This window comes from Lontra canadensis, unplaced genomic scaffold (assembly GCF_010015895.1).
Source record: "Lontra canadensis isolate GAN:19392208 unplaced genomic scaffold, GSC_riverotter_1.0 scaffold6, whole genome shotgun sequence".
In the NCBI taxonomy this organism is placed as follows: Eukaryota; Metazoa; Chordata; class Mammalia; order Carnivora; family Mustelidae; genus Lontra; species Lontra canadensis.
In genome coordinates this window covers 14,379,230-14,397,948 of record NW_022631000.1, presented here as the reverse complement: position 1 = coordinate 14,397,948, position 18,719 = coordinate 14,379,230, and the positions used below count along the sequence as shown (strand labels likewise).

At 40.5% G+C, this 18,719-nt stretch overlaps 1 protein-coding gene across 8 annotated transcripts in view; it reads left to right on the top strand.

Moving 5' to 3' along the window:
• Positions 1 to 18,719, top strand: part of ZBTB20 (zinc finger and BTB domain containing 20) — a 770,594-nt gene that overhangs the window by 643,891 nt on the left and 107,984 nt on the right. The window contains exon 1 of one of the 8 annotated variants that reach the window (XM_032852268.1): positions 10,155 to 10,519. The exons of 6 other annotated variants lie outside the window; for them this stretch is intronic. The gene's annotated coding sequence lies outside the window, so the exon portion shown is untranslated. Of the gene's footprint in view, positions 1 to 10,154; positions 10,520 to 16,572; positions 17,116 to 18,719 lie in introns of those variants that run through there. One more of the 8 variants, XM_032852269.1, reaches the window with a different exon arrangement.

The following is an 18,719-nucleotide window of genomic DNA, read 5'->3' as shown; positions in this document are numbered from 1 at the left end:
GAGTGCCTATTTATGTTTGTGTAAGTTTACGAGTAGATTGCTTTAATTTAAAATATTTTCTATCGAAGCTGTGTTACCTAGAGCCTCACCATCACCATCATTGTCCTGAATGGCTCTCCTTGACATATTAGCTGAATTCCTAAAACCGTGGCATGGTAAGGGAGCTCTTTAAAAGAGAATCATGTTTTTCTATTCGCTTACATAATTAGTCAGGTCAAGTGTCACATGGGAAAAATAAGTGGCCCGATGCATAATTAAAAAAAAAAAAAAAGAATCACAACTTTACTTCAGTGATAATGATGCATTTATCTATGGGCATTTTATGTATCTTAATTGCCCCCAGGAAAAGCCAATAAGAAGTGAACCCAATTAAACAGCAGATATGTTGGAAGCAAGTGCTATGTATAAACCACTGGTACTGGAGGCAATGGGAAATTCAGAGAAGTAGAAGTCAGGGTTTATCCTCAGGCAGCCTATCGTCCAGTTAGGGATACATGACAGAAAAAGTGGAATTGCACACAACAACTGAAGATTTAAATAACAGTGAAGGGTATTCACATGTGTTTTTTGCACAATTATATTAATAATTTATATTAAAATATACTGGTAACACAGTTGATTTCTGTTCCATTGGGAAGACTCACTGATTGGGTAACATCTATCCATACAGCCGCCAAAACGGGAACAGTCTATGAGATCTTCATCCAAACTTGAATCACAGATTCGTTTAAACAAAGTTTGGACAATTTGGAAATTCACATTTGCATTGTGAAAAAACACATGTCCCTGTAGCTGATAGCTTTATTACAAATTTTCCTTCAGGAATGCTCATTGAACTACAAGCTATTTCTAAGTAGACGTTTGGTGTTAAAGTAACCAAGGAGTGGCCTTTGAAGAAATTTTTTACTACTCCATACCAGCTTTGGATGAAATGCTTTCTTCAGTTTTATAATACTGAATGTGTTCTTACTCAGGGAATATGTTCAAAGTAGAGTTGGCCAGGATACAACCATAATAAATTCTGTAGCAGTTTCTGTTTAATGTATAAGTGATCACAATCCACCCAGAGATCATACAAGGGCTTAAAGGAAATAACGTCATTAGTTACCACTTTACTCATAACTGACAAAAAAGATTCATGTAAGTTCGGGGGTAAAACCATGGAGACATGCGTGACTTACATGTCTAAAAGTATGCAAACGACCATGCGAACATTTCTATACCTACCTGTACTCTTCTGCTGAAGCGCAAATAATAATAACATCAGTGATGCAAAGCAAACGGGGTCCTTAGTTTACAAAGCATTCTAGATACATCATCCCGTGATCCTCAGTGTGTGATCTCAACAACTTGTGAGATTGGCAAGGCACATATTATCCACATTTTACAAACGGAAAATCTGTGAGGTTTAAAAGGACAGGTGACTTCCTTAAGGACACAGAGCTCTTAAAAGGCGCAGCGGCTTCTGATGCTCCCATTGTGACTGGCTCAGAGGAGACAGCAATCCAGACAAGGAGTCTTTGCCTGCCACAGCTATCCTGCGAGGTACGCAGGAATCGCCAAAGTGCCACCTGTTGACTTAAATCTTCAGAGGATGGAAGAGCCTTCAGGCCAAAGGCATACTTGCTATGATTTCATGCGAGAGGGAAAAAGCATGGTTAGCTGTCTTTTATAAAGTGCTTTTCCCTCCACTCATACAGAGTCCTTGGTAAATTCTGAGAATTTTCATACTTATTGATTGGATAAAATCCTGATGATTTTCCATGAAAATCATGATTTTGTCTGATCTAATTGTGTCAGAGTTTTTTTTCCAACCCCCTAAGAGCTTAGGATTTGATATCTTTAAAAGTTTTCTCTTTGTTTAAGATTTTCTTTTTATTTATTAGAGAGAGACTGAAAAGAGCACAAGCAGGGGGAATAGCAGAGGGCAAGGGAGAAGTGGGCTCTCCGCTGAGCAGGAAGTCTGACCCGGGGCTTGATCCCAGAACCCCAGGATCATGACCTGAGCCGAAGGGAGACAACTTGACTGACTGAGCCACCCAGGCGTCCCTGAAAAAAGTTTTAATCCTAATCTAGATATTCCTCCCACCTGTCAAAATTTATGTCTGTTCTTTTGAAAACTTTGTGAATAAAATCAGTTGTCTTTGAGCTGGCTTCCTGGAGTATCTTACTTTTTTAAAAATATGGTATGGAAATGATGGAGATCTGGGGCCACTTTACTAAAACTGGATGTCACTGGGAATTGATAAAGAAGTGTGGCTCTGAATCCCAGAAGCCACAGCCTTCATTGGCAATATAGAATTCAGAGCTGTCACTAAAATTTGCTACCTGATGAATAGAAAGGTGGAGTTTCAAGACAAGAAATTCAGCACTTAGTTCCAGAGACTAATAATGTCAGTGGCTCCTCCGTTCAGTGCTGCATCCGCTGCAAGTCTACAGATCCAGCCTTCGTTTTGGCTTGCAGAATGAGACCTGGCATCTTGAGCTTCTTGAATTTTTAGTATTATTACTTCTGAGCCCCAGCTAATGCAAAAAAGCAAGGCAATATCCCTAACACCTTGGTCTTAGGACACTCACGATCCAAATGAATGTTTCTTCCATAATGATAGCCCTGCAGTTATAACATGTTTTCATATTCATGATCTTTTTAAGTCTTACATTAGCCTTATGCATGGACAGGGGGACCCAGTAGTAGTAGTAGTAGTAGTAGTAGTAGTAGTAATAGTAGTAGTAGTACTATCATCATCATCATTCATGATGTATCAACATCATCATTCCCATTTTATAGAAGAGGAGATAAACAGACTGAGAACATGATCTGTGGGCACATCGCTGGTGACAGAGCCACAGTTATATCCAGGTGAGCAGGTGACCTCACTCACAGCCCATGTTTTTCACCAGGCTTGCCAAGGTTCATTGATTTGCCCCATGACAGGGGTTCTCAGCCAGGCTTTAAAATCACCTACAGGGATTTTTAAAACATAGGCTCTGACATATCCACCTCTGAGTGTCTGATTCGCTAGGTCTGCAGTAAAGCCCAAGAATTTATTTCTCCAACAATTTCCTGGGCAGTGCTGATGTTGCCAAGGAGCACTGTTTTAGGAGCACTGTTCTACAGATTATATGCAGTGACTGAATGACAATGATACATTAAGGCAAGATAGTCTCATAAGGAGAAAGTCTATTTTGTGTGATGCTGCCTCATGCCTCATTCTTTATTTCTGACTTCTGCTGGGAAAGAACAGAATAAATGCGAGGAGAAGGGCTGGCAAAAGGGCACCTCACTGTATAGAATACTGCAGAATTGGACAGCAAAACCCTTCAGTTTGCTTCTAACTAGTAGAACCTACTGTCGTTGGTTAACTTGAAGATATGATTGCCAACCCAGCAATGAAGAGCCGCTAAAAAACTGTACATGTGGAAATGTGATTAGATGGATCTGTAGACAACTGATCCATTAATCAATAATCTTTAGAGGGATTTCTCCATGTCAGCCTAGAAGGATATTCTTAACGGCAAGAGAGAGAAACCCATTCTTGACCTATCCTAAATATCCTATATTTTTCTGGAGACTGTTGAGAAGTCCCTATATCACCGGCTCATTTTGAGTCAACAAGGTAATACATCTGCTAAATATATAAATAAAAATATCCATATTTCCTTATCATCTGCTAAATATATGTATTAAAATATAAAAAGGAGAAGTAGCTTGCCTTTTCTAGCTTCTGGAGGCCATCTGTACTCCTTGCCTTATGACCCCTTTCACAAATAACTCCAGCCTCTTGTCTCCGTAATCATATCTCCTACAACTAGCTCTCATCCTCCTGCCCCTCTCTTATATGAGCCCCTGTGATTACATTTAGAGCCTACCTAGATAATACAGGATAATCTCCCCATCTAAGTACCCTTAGTTTAACCACATCCCTTTGCGATACAAGGTAACATTCATAGTTTCTGGGGGTCAGGACATGGCTATTTTTTTGTGGGGTCATTATTCAGGCTACCGTTGTCCCTTTGTGATGTGTTTCTCGGACTAAATTAAGAATCCAATAATTCTTTCTCGGCATGAGTATTTAAGAGGTTCTTTAACAAAGAAGAGGGCATGATACCAGGAAAGAGAAGAACCGTGTTCCCATACTGGCTTTGCTTCCACCAAGTTGTGTGACCTTAAGCTCGTCTGACAAAATGTTCCGGGGGATGTTTCAGCTCTTCTCTGTAAACTGACAGAACCAGAGAATCTCCTGAGTGCTTCCCATGTATAAGATTCTGTGCTTCCTTAAGCCTAGCCGCCTGTTTCTAGATGATATTTCAATGTAAAGGCAAGAGCTTGCTTACCATCTCTAATATTAAGAATAAATCTTGTTCACTTTTCTTTTGAATTCAAAATTCACTTAAATTTTGGATTTAGAATGTGCTGTCTGAGGACTTCTTGCTGTAAAAATCATGGCAAAGCTAGAATCACCAATACAAGTGATTTTGCTAGTTAATTCTTAAATATCCTATCCAGTAGTATTACTTTAGTCTAAGCATCAAATCACCAGTCTTGTACATATTGGACACGTGAAGCACCGAAGGAATACACTAGAATTTCACGTGAGGAACTAAGAACAGTCGTTGCTGCTAGCTCCTTTGAGATACCGTCTACCACCATGGGCAGGTGCGATCCTGAGCAATACATTAAATAAGCCAAACAGAGGGTAAAGACCTTGTCCCAGAGATCTCAGTCTCAGGGCATGAATGACTGTTGGGAGCCACGAGGCCTGGTTAAGGGCACTGCCCCACTAGGTTAAGGTTTGAACTGATGCAGGCCTAATCCTGCCGAGGGCCGGACAGGCCCGCAGATAAGCATGGTCTGATAGTCTCTTGCGTTTTCCTCTGATCCCGGTATCTCTCTCAAACAAAGAGCCCCTTGCTTATATGCTGCAAACATCTCTCAGGCTTATGGACCGGAGCAACTCCAAGGAGGTAAATTATTCTGTACCTAGGACAATGGAGAACTTTAGAGGTGTACCACAACAGACGGTTTCCTCCCTAGGTTGATGTTTTCCAAGGCTTTCACAGCCGAGCCAGTGATATACACCCTGCCTCCTGCAAAGGTAACGCCTTCTCGTTCCTACATCTCTCCTATATACTTAGTTTCTCCAGATAGCTTCTCGTTTTCCATTAACCTATATCCTGTTTTCCTATGGTTCTTTACTATCTAGTTCATCCCTATAGCTTCTTGTTTTCCATTAACCTATACCCTGTTTTCCTGCAGACCCCAGAATAAGTTGCCAAAAAGCACATATTTGTGCTACCTCCCATGGCTTTCTGAGGGACATGATTACTCAAGAAGCAAGACCCTATCCCCCATCCCTGACGCCAGTCTGTACCCATTATAGCTTAGCTAGAATAACATGTGCTGAACAAAGAGAAGTTATCTGATGAGTGCTTGAGTCCTTTGATGTCCTTGCACGAATGTAAACCCCTACCCCAAGTAAATTGCCTATATAAGAAGCTCTAAAATCAGAATAAAGATGGAGATGTCTGACTGCTGACCAGAACTCGCTCTGTGGCTCTCTCATTCCTCTTGCCGAAACTGCCCCTCCTTTGGGGACACCTGGACCTGCTGAAGCTGGACCCCAGCAAATGACACACTAGAGGATAGTCACTGAGTGCTGTCATTATTGCAGGGGTCAAAGAGGTGGCAAAGGGCTAAGGTTTTATTCTTTTATTATTATTTTTTTTTAATTTGTCTTCTCAGATAAGGGCATGGAACATGATCACTGATCCTCTAAAGAAAATAGGGCTAGTTTGGTACAAATCTCTCTACAGCATTAGAGTCATCCCACAAACACCCATTTTCAATGATGATTTACCGAGGGCCACAAAGAATAATTTGGAGGAAGTTTATAGGAAGGAAAGCTTTGAGAGCTGAACCAGAAAGGGTGCTTGAAAGTAAATCAAATAATGGCATACACTGAGTTATAGCATTTATTATTATGTGCAGAGTATGCATGGAATTTTGAACTAAAAGCCGAAGAAGCGAAGGTTCTAGAAACTCTCATGCATAGTAAATAAATTAACCCTTTATTCTCTTACTTTCCATGCTCCCTATATTTTGTGACTTGTTCATACACATGTACACTGAGAAGGACTAATAAGCCATGCTCTACCCTGGTACATTCAACTATTTGTGTACATGATTCAAATACATGCCTGCAGGAGATTTTCTTCAGTCTCCGGTGGACACAGTCAGTGTTTCAAAGACCAAGAGTTCTTTGGGAAAAAAAAAGAAGGGTTGTGTGTGTTTATGACTGTCAAAGTTTCCTAAGCTTATTAAGTTGAGGTCCTGTGTCCTTTCCTTCTATAATTTGAAGATTATTCTAGGAATATGTTTGGCGAAGAAAAAAACCTGCCAAATAAGTCAGGGTCTGACAACTGTATTAATGACTACTCTAAAACCCCTGAGTTCAGTATTCTATACCATTCAGAACCTAGTGTTACTTTCTACTTTAAAAGATCAGTTTTCCTTGCTGTTGTGTTGTTTTTTTTTTATGCTAGAAACGATACGGTATAAGGAAGTCGGCTTATCATGAGCAGGTCATCAGCTCTTGAAATATCCGCCCTTGAGAAAAAAAAAATATATGATTGGAATCCTGTCACCAAGGAAATGGTTTAAAAATCTGTTTATTTCAAATATTAGCTTCAACTAGTTATCTTTATTTTGCAGTGACTTCAGTTCTTTTGCCCATTCACTTATTTATTATGTGGCCTCTACACATTAATCCCTTAGAAAAAAGAATACCCTGTATTACTATGCAAACCTTAAATATAACTATATGTTTTTGTGTGTTCCCAAGCTTTTTTAAAGAGCACATTTGTGACAGGAAATGAAGAATGGCATAGTCGGGGAAAAATTAAAGAGACACGATGTAATTATCCGAACTGGAATTAAGCCAATTAATAACCCGTGTGCTAACACTACCCTCAAAGTGCTGAAAATGCCGTCAGATATTTAAATGTCCTGGGTGGCCAAAGGCAGCCATCTTCGCCTCATCCATTTTCAACACCACACAGGGACATGCCTCACCCTGGCTTCAGAGGATGGCCTGCCACTTGAAGCGGGCTGCCGAATAGATACAGGTACAGATTGTATAATCTGAGCACAAGATTCTCTCCAGTGATTGTGCACAGATTTCCACTTAGTTTTTAATGAAATCAAAACGCTGGTGTTGTATGCACTTGCTCATTTATTCAACACATCGTTACTGGATGAGACCTACCGTGTGCCCACCCAGCGTCGTGGCTAAAGATACAGGCTTCAGAGTCAGATTGCCTGGATTTCCTCCCCAGCTCCACACCTGCTAGCCGCGAGCTCTTGAGCACATGACCTAACCCTTCTATTCCTCAGTTTCCTTTTCTATGAAATGAGGCTTCGTAGTGCCTAAATCTTAGGGGCGCCGTGACACGAAAGTAGGACACAAATGTAAAGTACTTAGCAGAGTGCTTGGCACAAATCAAGTACTCGGTAATATGTTGGTTATTATTATGAGCTGGGAAATAGACCGATGTCTGGGTAGAAAGAGATCAAACAGTCCTCAGATGATCTTTGAAGTCTGAATTCTAGAACTTTGGGATGCTAAACTTGATAATCTCTACTGCCAACCCTTTCTCATCGAAATCTGTATATTAGATCCTTGCTTTGCTTGAATATTTCTGTCCTGAACCTACGTGCTTTGAACACAACACACTCAGCACACCCGTAGTGTGCAGTTTTCTTTATTTGCACCCTCATTTTATGCCTGCCTCCATAGTAATTACCGTGTAATACCATCTATGGACTTTATATATGTTAGCTCATGTCATGCTCAAAAAAACCCTATGGGAAACGGAGGTTCTGAGAGTGGCCATGACTTCTGCAGTGTTGTAAAGGTCTGTTTCACTCCAAAGCTCACTCCCGTTTTCACCTGGTTCACCCAGAGCGAATTTACTGAGCACTTCCCTGCTCTGCTCTGGGCTCTTGCCTATCCGGTGCTTTGAGGCATTCAGGAGGACCCACCAATGTGAAAACCAAGAGTCCCTCCTCCCCCTAAACTGACTGACTGTGGGCCCCATGTTTTAGACAGGTCACAGCAGCCATTGTTAAAGCAGTTGATGTGCAAATTAGCTAAATGACTCTGGCTAAGGTTTCTCTCAGTTTACCTGCCCTCCAGTGGGCTCCCAGCTGCCTGACATTTCTTTCAGTTTTCTTCTTCCACCCTAAGTAGCAACTGAAGTATGACTGAGAGAATGTTTGCTTTTATATACACCACGATTCTTGTTTCAGGACAAGAGACTTAATCTGTGCAGGAACATCCGACGGCTCTGCTATCTTCATGAGCACCTCTTTTGCCCCTTTAAAACAAAAAAGTACCTTCCGTTATCTGTTGTCAGCAGGGAGATCCTTACTGAATATGATCATACGTGTCCCCCTCAAAAAAAGATACCATCGAGTATGTGGGCAGATAATACAGTTTCCCCAAATTTCCTATTTTAGAAGCTCATTTCAGTTGCGATATCTAGGAAAAGTTGCCCACAGCTAATCTTCCAGGTAGCAAATCTCATCAGTGATTTAGAAGGGCATTGTAGGCTGAAAGCCTCAATCTTTCACCCACAATGTACCTATATTTTAAAAAATGAGTTATAGGAAAGAATGACATCTTCCTACATGGTGATACACAGCAGATGAGAATCGCAGACTCTGGGAGCGGTCTTTGTAGACGGACCCACTGACCTTCTTGAGCTTGGAACGTGGCAAGACCAACTAGCTCTATGTTGCTGAGACAGGGGCTTCTACAATGCTGTATTTTTCTGCTTTGCTCTGAGCCTGAATTAAGACTTAAATCCCTATCTCTAGAATTCAAAATGGACAAGAAAATATTTCCACGTAGCTGTTTAGACATTTTAAAAACTGGAGGCTTGTGCACTCACTACAGAATGGAGGAATCTTGTTATTCTGGAGACAAGGGTGACATCCATACCTGTTGGGTCAGGGTCTGTGAAGGAAGCTGGAGGTTAGCTGGGATGACAGAAAGAGCACCAGCCTGGTGGGCCGCTGGGGCCCTGGGTTCCAGTGTCGACCTTGCTACTGCCTTTGAGATTCATTAGCCTGAGACTCTGGGCCTCAGTTTCCTCGTCTGCTAAATGAGGGCGTCGGGGAGATTGATCTCTGTGGCTGTTTCCGGCTCTGGTATTCTCTGGGTCTGCGAAGCGCCTTCGGTGTCTGCCATAGTCTGCCTTGCCAGCTCTGTTTGTCACAAAGATTAATCCATTTTAACTGTACCTTCGAGCGCTCCCGGGAGAGAGGATGGATGGATTGTTTTGCACCTATTATTACATCAGAACTTTTGCCTTTTTAGACGAGATCGTGCCGTGCCTAAAATCTGCCTGCCTGTCTGCCCACTGACTTTGTCTGGGCTGATGTCTTGCCACGGTGCCTCTTCTTCCAGCATCCATCTCCCTCCAAGATCTAGACTCGGCATCTGACTGTACCTGTCTTGTTCTCTGCAGCATCTGTCTGCTACACTCCTAGACCATCGTTAATAAACTTTCACACATTACACACAGACCCTAATATGTTGGCACCCGCGCATAAATACCTTCCGTTCATAAAACTCAGGGAGAAACTCCATTTTTTTAAAGACCTCTATCTAGTGCCATTTGTATTTGCACTTTTTGTTTAGTTGTAAGTTTTAATAGTTCCCCCTTTGAGGATTTGTCAGTACGAGCAGTATTGCTTATCAGAACACACCAACAGTCTTTTTGTAATATTCGCTTTTCCCCTTTGGTTCAGCCGAGCCTGCTGACAGATCATTCAAATTCAATTGTTTTATGTCTAAGCCGAACAGCTAATTAAAGTAGGGATGATTAACCTGACTGGCAGTGTCGCTCTCCCTCGCGCTCTCTCTCCCTCTCCCTTTCTCTCTCTCCCTCCCTCCTGTTCCAATCAGTCTTTTTCTCACACTCTCTCTCTCCTTCCGTGTGTGTCTCTCTCTCTTCCTCTCTCTCTCTCTCTCTCTCTCTCCCCCCCCTCTCCCCCCTCTCTCTTCCTCTCTCGGTCTCTCTCTCCCTCCTTCGGTTGGTCTCTCTCTCTCTCTCTCTCTCTCTGTCTCTTGCTCTACTGTTTTTTTTTTTCCTCTCTCTCTCTCCTAAACGTGGTCTGCTTGCTGATGGCAGAATGGCACTCGGAGATTTGTGCATTGTGTCTGGTTTCCTACGGGCAGGCTGACCCAGTGCCTCCAGGGACTTATCAATAGACCACTCAGAAGAGACACAGACAGGAGAGAGGAGGAGGGGTGGGGGGAGAGAGAGAGAATCAATATCAAGAATAGAAGGAGCTCCGAAGCCATTTTTTTTTTAAAGAAGTATCGGGACTTGGGAGAGGGTGACAAAGAAGGTTTTTCAAAGAGGCAGTGGAGGAGGTTCTAATAAATTTGGAAGGAAACAGTTCCCTGTCTTGGGAAAAGGAGAACTCCTGACTGATTAGCATTCACACCAGGTATGAGATGTTCGCTACCCCTTATCACTGTGTCGCAACGGAGATGGAAAAGCCTTTTTTTTTTTTTTTTTTTTTTTTTTTAGGAGACTGAGGGAGCATGTATTTCGCTGTGTTTGTTGTTGGGGGGTAAGGGGGGTGGCATGAGATCTGTGGGCATTTGTGTATGGGAGCAGAAAGAATGGAAGCAGTACAACGGGGGTTGGGAAAGAGTATGGAGTATGTTACTGTCTTCCCTGTCTTTGTGCACCCCTGGGGGGTTACCCAAGTTCATTTCTAGCAGGTGGATTTGGACGGGAGTTACTTAACGCTTGACCGCCAGTTTTGAAAAAAAAGAAAAAGAAAAAAAAAACGTTGCTTCCTATGTCTATTAAAGGAAGCTCCAATTTCTCTCTCTCTCTCTCTCTCTCTCTCTTCCCTTCTCTCTCTCTCTTCCTCTCTCTCTCTCTCTCTCTCCCCCTCTCTCTCTCTCCCTCTGCCCCCCCATCTCTCTTCCCCTCTCTCCCTCTCCCTCTCTCTTCTTTTTTTCCTCTTCTAACCAGACAGCGGGAGGGTTCCTGGCTCTCAGCCAGCCCAAAAGCCTCTAAGTGTTTTGCACTTGTTTCAGGGAGTAGCTGCCCGGGGATTTTTCAGCATTTTCACTAGAGAACAAAGAGTTCTTTACAAAGGGAAGGGGTGGGGGGGGGGGAGTGAGCTTAATGTCTGATATATGTTTTTCTATTTTTATTAGTTTTTCGCCTAAAAAGAAAGAGACAGGAACAGAACATTCACTCTATAAAGACACAAAGACATTCAAAAGAAATCGAGTTATCTTTTCTCCCCATCACCCCAATATGTATACATAAAAAATAAAAAGGAAAAAGACTAATGAAGTTGGATATGTTGCTCTTTTCTCCTCTTTTAATCTTTCTAAATCCAACTGTTCTTATGCTCACTCTATATGCTATTTTTTCTACTCACAATAAAAGTTGTTCAGGATGCATCTTCTCTTCTCTCTTTACCCCTTCTGGGTCCCCAAAATCCTGTGGAGGAGAGAATGAGAGTACAGCTAATAATCAGTGTAGTGGCGAGAACATCTTCCACTTTCGCCACTTGGGTAAAAAGTTAATTAAGGAATTTGGGCTCCCCAAATACCAATGGGGTGCATTAGTTCCTCCAGCCTCACAAGTTCTTGCATGCATCTGTTTGAAAGGTACCGCCTGTGTCACTTGTCAGTTATTAAGAAGAGGTACTAAGGGAACAGATAGTTGTATTTTATTTTGGTTTCCATCTAATTACGTCAATGACAAAAAACCCCAGAGAGATTACTTGCCCCATCTATGATACACTAGTTTAAGCGAAATGTGGTCTGGACAGAGATTTTTCTACGATTCTGATTGCCATGTAGCTTTGTGTTCGCCACTTGATTTTTTGCCTGTGCTTGTATATTTTTACCATGAATTTGTGTTTGTAGCAAACATTCCAGAATGCTTATCATTTTCAAATTAATGCTCCGACAAAAGGAAAAAGAAATCAGCGTGTGAACTGTATGTGCAAAACGTACTGAGCAATCTCCTCGTTTATAAATGGGTTTATATCTCTATACTAATATTCTTGAATTATAAACTCAAGAAAATGTTTTCTTTCTAAAAGTTCTCCCTCTAATGCATTTGTATCTCGATTGTCATTTGGAAATCTTCTTAAGGTACATAATAGACATGAAACTGAAAGAGGGGAGAAAATGCAAAAGCACTAGAAAAAAATGCTTAAATATGTATTATGTACAGTACCTAAGTACAGATAACTGTTTTACTAAGTGAAAATGAGCTACAACAGTTGTTTCAAGATTCAGAAACTCTTTTCTTTCTTTTCTTTTCTTTTTTTCCATTCACTGAAAATATAATCTATTCCTGTCCCTGGGGAGAAAAGCTGTGGGGAAAATACAGATATATACATTTTTCCATATTTTTAGAATGCATTTATGTAACTGCTTCTTAAGAGTGTAACACATATCAGGGGAGAGTGTGATGTCTACTAGTCAGTAAACCCTTCTGGCTGGGAGGTGTGAGCGCCTTGTGTTTGAAGTAACTTGATAACAAGGAGTCTTTTCGGGAAACCTTACTGTGTATGTGTTGCCTCAGTAATGACCCTCAGAGAAAAAACAAGAGCTAGGTGGCCACTTGAACTCTCTGAAAGACATTAGATTTAAGGGAACTTTTGACAAATCCAAAATTTTTTAGGGTAGCTCCCTTCTTATAGTTGTGTTTTCTTCGGGAAAATTCTTGTATTGCCTCCAGACTTTTCTATCTTTTTGTAAAGATTTTTAATGCTTCTAATAGTGCTTCCAGAGAAAAGGATCTTTAAAAAGAAAGTCATCAAAATAGGAGAAAGCAACTCGGTCTTTAAAAAGTTTTATATTGAAGGCAAGAGCTCCCCGCCCCCCAATTTGGCTTGTTTCTGCTTTTTTTTCCCCCCTGAACTCTTTTGTTGCTGTGGGCTGTTGTGCTTACAGTTTTGGTTTTTGTTTTGTTTGGGGTTTTTTTGCTTTTGCTTTTCTCTCTCTCTCTCTCTCTCTCTTTTTTTCTTTTTTTTTCAGTATGACCATGGGGTCTGTGGAAGGGGCAGAAGGGGTATGGTAAGAGGCTGTTACTGAAAACTGCTCTAGCCCCTCTTGATCCCAACTCAGGCAGCTCCTATCAGCTAGTTGTGCCGCCAAGAGTACAGTGAAAGGTGATAGCTGTCATTCTGGGATTCTTCGTGGATCTGACCTGAGAGTAACACATTCACAGTCGAGGAGAAAAGGGAAAAAAAATAGAGGAGGAGGAAAGAAAAGCTCTTTGAGCTGGAATACACTGGCCCTTTCTTCCTGTAGGCAATCCGCTCCAGTTCTTGGCGACGTGTCCTGCACTATCAGATATCATATGACTTTTTATTTAGATTCCTTCTCGGAGAATGGCCTGTTAGGACTCTGTTTGTTTTCTTTTATTTAATTTCCTTCTCCCCTCACCCGCTAGTCTTGTGTATCTGTGTATGTGAGAGAGAGTCTGTGTGCGCGCATGCATATGTGTGTGCAATTTTTATCTTTGTTTTTGTTCTGTTGATCTGATGCTTTTTTTAAGGACAAAGCTTTAATTATTTCAGTATACTGGTTTAATCACTTGCCAAAAAGAAGCCTCATTCTAGGCTTTTTGGGGGGTCCATTTTTAAATGCATCCATTAACGCAGGAGGCTAGAGATCCGAAATGCCTGCTGGTCAGCCCTTGGCCCACTCCCTCACCTTCGCGTAACCCTCCCTTCATCAGCATGCAGTGCAGTGGGAGTTAGGAAACACCTGTGCTGAGTTCAGAGGGAAATAAAAGTAGAAGCAACTTCTTCAAATCTGCACTCCTAGTTTCACTTTAATAAACTTTTTTTTTTTTAATCGTTGGGCTTTTTTTTTTTTTTTTTTTTTTTTGGCACCCTCTGTTGTGTTTGAAAGCATCAGAGATCCTGAACGATGTTTCTGTGGAGCTTTTGTGAGGTCCTCTGGGCACCCCTGGAAAGTAGAGCAGGGGCTGAAAGTCATTCAGAGACTTCAGAATTAAGTGGGAGATTTCAATAAGATCTGTGAGAGCTGTGGGCCGTGCAGGGTTTGGTGATAGATGGTGAAATGGAATACTTGGGGATCCTCAAGGAGGAGAAAGAGAGAAATTCCCAGGCAGGGGTAACACAGGCATTCCTGCTGCACTGAGTACTTTGAGAATCACAGTCAATTACATTTTTATTTTATGTAAGTTACAGTTTAGCCAACTGATAGGTGATTACCTTCTCTCCTTGCTTCCTATATAAAACAGAGGAATTAAAATAACATTATTCCAGGATTTCTCCTAAATTTTCGATGATTTTTCTTTTTCAGTTTTGGAGAGTTCGGATTTTAGTTAGCGAAAGAAAAACATAACTTCTCTAGCTGTGTAAATGGTTGGTTTGCCTATATGTCACCTTATCTATACATGACATGATATATCCTGTTTGTATGAGGATTTTTTTTTTTACGTAGTAACAAGCCAAGCTGCTCTGAGCGTTCAGATGACCATTACATTCTTTAAACCCATAGTTCTTAGTTCCTTGTTACTTTCTCTGAAATGATTTACAGACCTTCAATTTCTAATGCTTATCTCCGCCAGAGGTGAGTTCTGTTGAAACTTGGAGGGAAATTTATTCCACCCCTTTAAGAGTACCCAAAAGGGAAGGGAGAACTATTTTTCGTTCAACAAAAAATTTTAGAAGCCTTTTTCCCCCAGCGGAAAACTCCAAAACAGCTTTGTCTCAGAACGTTAAACTTGGCATGGATAAGAAATGTGAGTTTTGCTTTGTTTGAGGAAATTTGTTTTTGAAACAACAATGTTATAAATATTTTCAAATTGCCTGCTGAGCATGCGCTGTATCTGACTTTATTCATAGTTTTAAACACACACCAAAGTGCAGTCTTCTGAATGGCCACAGGTAAGGCTGTTGATTTGTATGATCTTTCTCAGAGCTACCTTCCGTGAGTCTACTCTGTTTTCCAGAAGGGAAAGGGCGAGAGCTGAGGTTAGACCTGGACTCCCTTCTAAAAATCATAGAGCAAATGTAGATTCCCCCAATAAGGCTTGTACATTATACTTAGGGTAAGTACTGTTCAACTTTCCTTTCTTACAGGAGTCGCTTGCCTTAACTTTTCGGCTTAATAATAGCAAAGGAAATTAGGAAAAAATTTAACTCAATAAGGTATTTGACTGAAGTTGGAAATTTGCAGATTTTTTAAGGACATCTATTGTGCATAAATTTGGGGATACGAGAATTTGCCAGTGAAATGATAGCAGCTCTGTGCTTACAGAGAAAAGATGTGCTAGTCTGAACATGCCTGATCTCATCTGGAATCGAAAGCTAAATCTAGGTGGGCCTGTAATAATACCAGAAAAGGAACACATGTATCTTTTGTGCAACCTTTTTTTTCTTTTTTTTTTCTTTTTTTTTTTTTTTTTTAAGCCAGGCTTCCAAAGGGAATGACAAAGAAGTAGGTTCTCCTCTTGCTTAATAAGCAGTCATATTTTAGCTTCTGGAGATATGTGTTTTCAGATGTTTGGGGCTATTTTGTTTTGTTGTTGCCACTACTGTTGGAAGTATATTCTTTCCTGTCAGTGATTGTTAACACTTTCCGTTTTTCAGAAGGGCTTTATCTCCATTAACTCCTTTTGATGTTTCCTCACTTGGTTACCTTTCTCATGTCTGCAATGACCCTCCCAGGCTTCGCAATTGTGATCAATTCTTGCCAGAGTGTATTTATTCATTCGCTGTTTGTTATAGTTATGATGGAGATAATCTCGTTTTTCAGGTCATTATAAGTAGCCAAACAAATTTCATTTTGAGGTGAAATTTCTCATACTTGTTCTTGACTCAGAACTGAACTTGTCCTGGAAAGGTTTAAAAAAAATGCAATTAGCCGTTTTGGGTTTTTTTCATTTTTTTTTTGTTTTGTTTTTTGTTTTTTTTTTAGAACTAAATATTTTAATAAATGCAGAGGGATTATTTTACAAAATACCTACTGATGTGCAATGTTTTTCCAATTTGTCTTTCTTTTGATGCTTTAAAACAGAACCTGAAAATTAAATGTATTTTAAAAAGGAGAAAAAACCCTGCCAGGTTAATGCTGGTATTTTAAATGCCCAATTTAAAATAATGCAAAGTTTTGATTTCTATGCAGCTTATCACCTTGCAAAATCAGTCAGTAATACTTCGTGCAGATATGCATAAAGTAAAGACACACATACACACGCAGAGACGCAACTCCATTTTACATTTATATTAATTTTATTTTTACATAAAAGATGATTAGCATTAACGCAAACTTTTATTAATTTATTATATTCTATTTTTTATAATTTAGAAATTTAGTTAACAGTTGCCTCCCTCTGATTATTTAATATATGTATACACTTATAATGTCTATTTGTATTCTAATAAGGTATCTTAATTTATAGAGTATTTTTAGAAGTCATTCACACTCCAATTTTATGCAGCTATATTAATGTTTGAGTTTATTCAGATGTGGTTTGCTTTGTTCCATATGTGTTACTATGTTAAAAAGTTTTTCACTTTCCCAATCTGGAAAGACTATGGGATTTTTCCCTATATATGACTTCTGTGTATCTTCATTATTCTGAAAAAGAAACTTTCTAACCTTGTGATGTCTGGAAAGCCTTCAAACAAGTGGGAGAAGTAATCTTCACCTTGCAACTCCCCAAAACTCCCACAGTGTTTGCCCTCCCTGTACCACCACTAGCAACCCTGAAAAAAACAACAATAATAAACATAATATGATAATTTTTCTGATCACAGAACCAGGAAATACCAAAGAAAATTGTGGCATATGTAGGCAAATGCCAAGAGCTCCTCCAGTAAGATCAGCTGTTTTTGTACTTTTTTTTTTTTTCTCTCCTGAATTTTGTTTGTGACTTTTTTGGCTTGCTGAAGCATATCCCCATAATCTTACGAAGCCACAGCAAATTCCCAATGCCACAACAACATTGTGCAGCTGGGGAGAGCCCAGAAGACCTGATCCTGGGTGGCTGCAGACTTCCCCGCAATGGTGCAAGGCAGGAGTAAGTAGGCTATGCTTCTCTTTGCTTTTTACCTGGGCTGCTCAGCCAGCCAGGTAGAGTGATTTTCTCTCTATTGCTTTCCCCCTTCGCTATATAGGGCTTTTCCTTCAGTAACCAATGGCTTCCTGCCTCTTTCCAAGGATGGTTTATATAGCAAAGCTTCCCATTTTTCTTTTATTCTGAAACATAGAAAGCTTTGGAGATTGGGAAGGGTGAAGGAAAGGGGCTCAGAATATCTGGGAAATACTCAAAATGGCCTGATTCGAAGCGGTTTGGGGGCTGTAACTTTTTCATTCTCTCCAGAGCCTCTGAGAGGTTGAAAGTAGTGAATGGGATAACTGTAGGGTGCAAACTGTGATCCAACTGATGCAGTAGATGGAGCTCTTCCCCCTAAGTCTGTATTTAAATGAACGTCCCACTCTAGCTTGTGGGGCTCTCTGTCTCAAGGTGTGTCATTACTACACATGTAAAATCAAGGGCCCAGAGAGCTGGAGAGGAGATTTCCTGGCACTTTTCAGAAGAGATGAGGCATTTGTTCCGAAAACGCGAAGCATAGTACAGGCGAGAAGACAGACCGGAGTGGGAAATGAAGTTCGTGTATCTAAATTCCTCCCTATGTTTGTTGATAGTCCTAAGCGTGAAGTTAAATCCTAACACTTACTATCCAAGTGATTATTACTTTAAATGTAGAAAAATGTATGGAACATGTAGGATTTGGGCTGTGTTTGTTACAGATCTTCCAGGCTCTCTGAACTGTGCAGATCTCTCATTTGATTCTGCAAAGGCATCTTAACACTGCAATGCAATTGTTTCATCCAATTAGTCTAGAGAACCTGGCTGAAATGTTACAAATTCTGAATTGTGACAGCGCAGAGGAGGGCAAAGCAGCTGTGTTAGTAAGGTGCCTTTATGGAAGCCAAAATATTTTCAGCAATAACTGAAAATAGATCTCCAGTATCCGTTTTAATATGGAAAGAACTGCTTGTTTATTTCTTTCTAAATTAACTGAAATGAATAATTGCCATAAAATCCGTGTCAGTGTTGTTATTCTCAGCAGCAATAGAATAAGTTCGATCGTGTCCCTCCCTGCTTGCAGGAGGGAAAATATATGTATTCTGTATGTATTCTGTATGTAGTAAATTATCTTCCTTAGTGAATGTCTGCTCACAGATTGTAGATATTACTGCATATCTCTTGTTAAATCTTGATAAGATCATTTGGCCAAAGTAGAACTCGACTTGGCTTTAGTACCCAAAGAAATAGCATTTTTAAGGGACTTGGATTTCCTTTGCATACCACGTGTCTGAGTCTGATACGGTCCAGGAAAATAGAGAGGATGAGACAAAATTATTCCTAAGCAGCCGCCGTAGGCCAAACACTGAAACAGTGCCAACCTGGACCAATCAGGCTGGCTTCTCAGAAGATACACGCTTTTGTCGAACACTTACATGAAGAGAAAGAGAGGGAGGAAGCCCTTGGAATTGCATTCGTATGAATGATTCCTCACTAATTTCAATAAAGTCCATGGTAATAAATTCATGATTTTTTATTCTTCTGTAAAGTAGAAAAATGTGAGCTTTCTTGTCCAGCTGAGGATCTCTAAA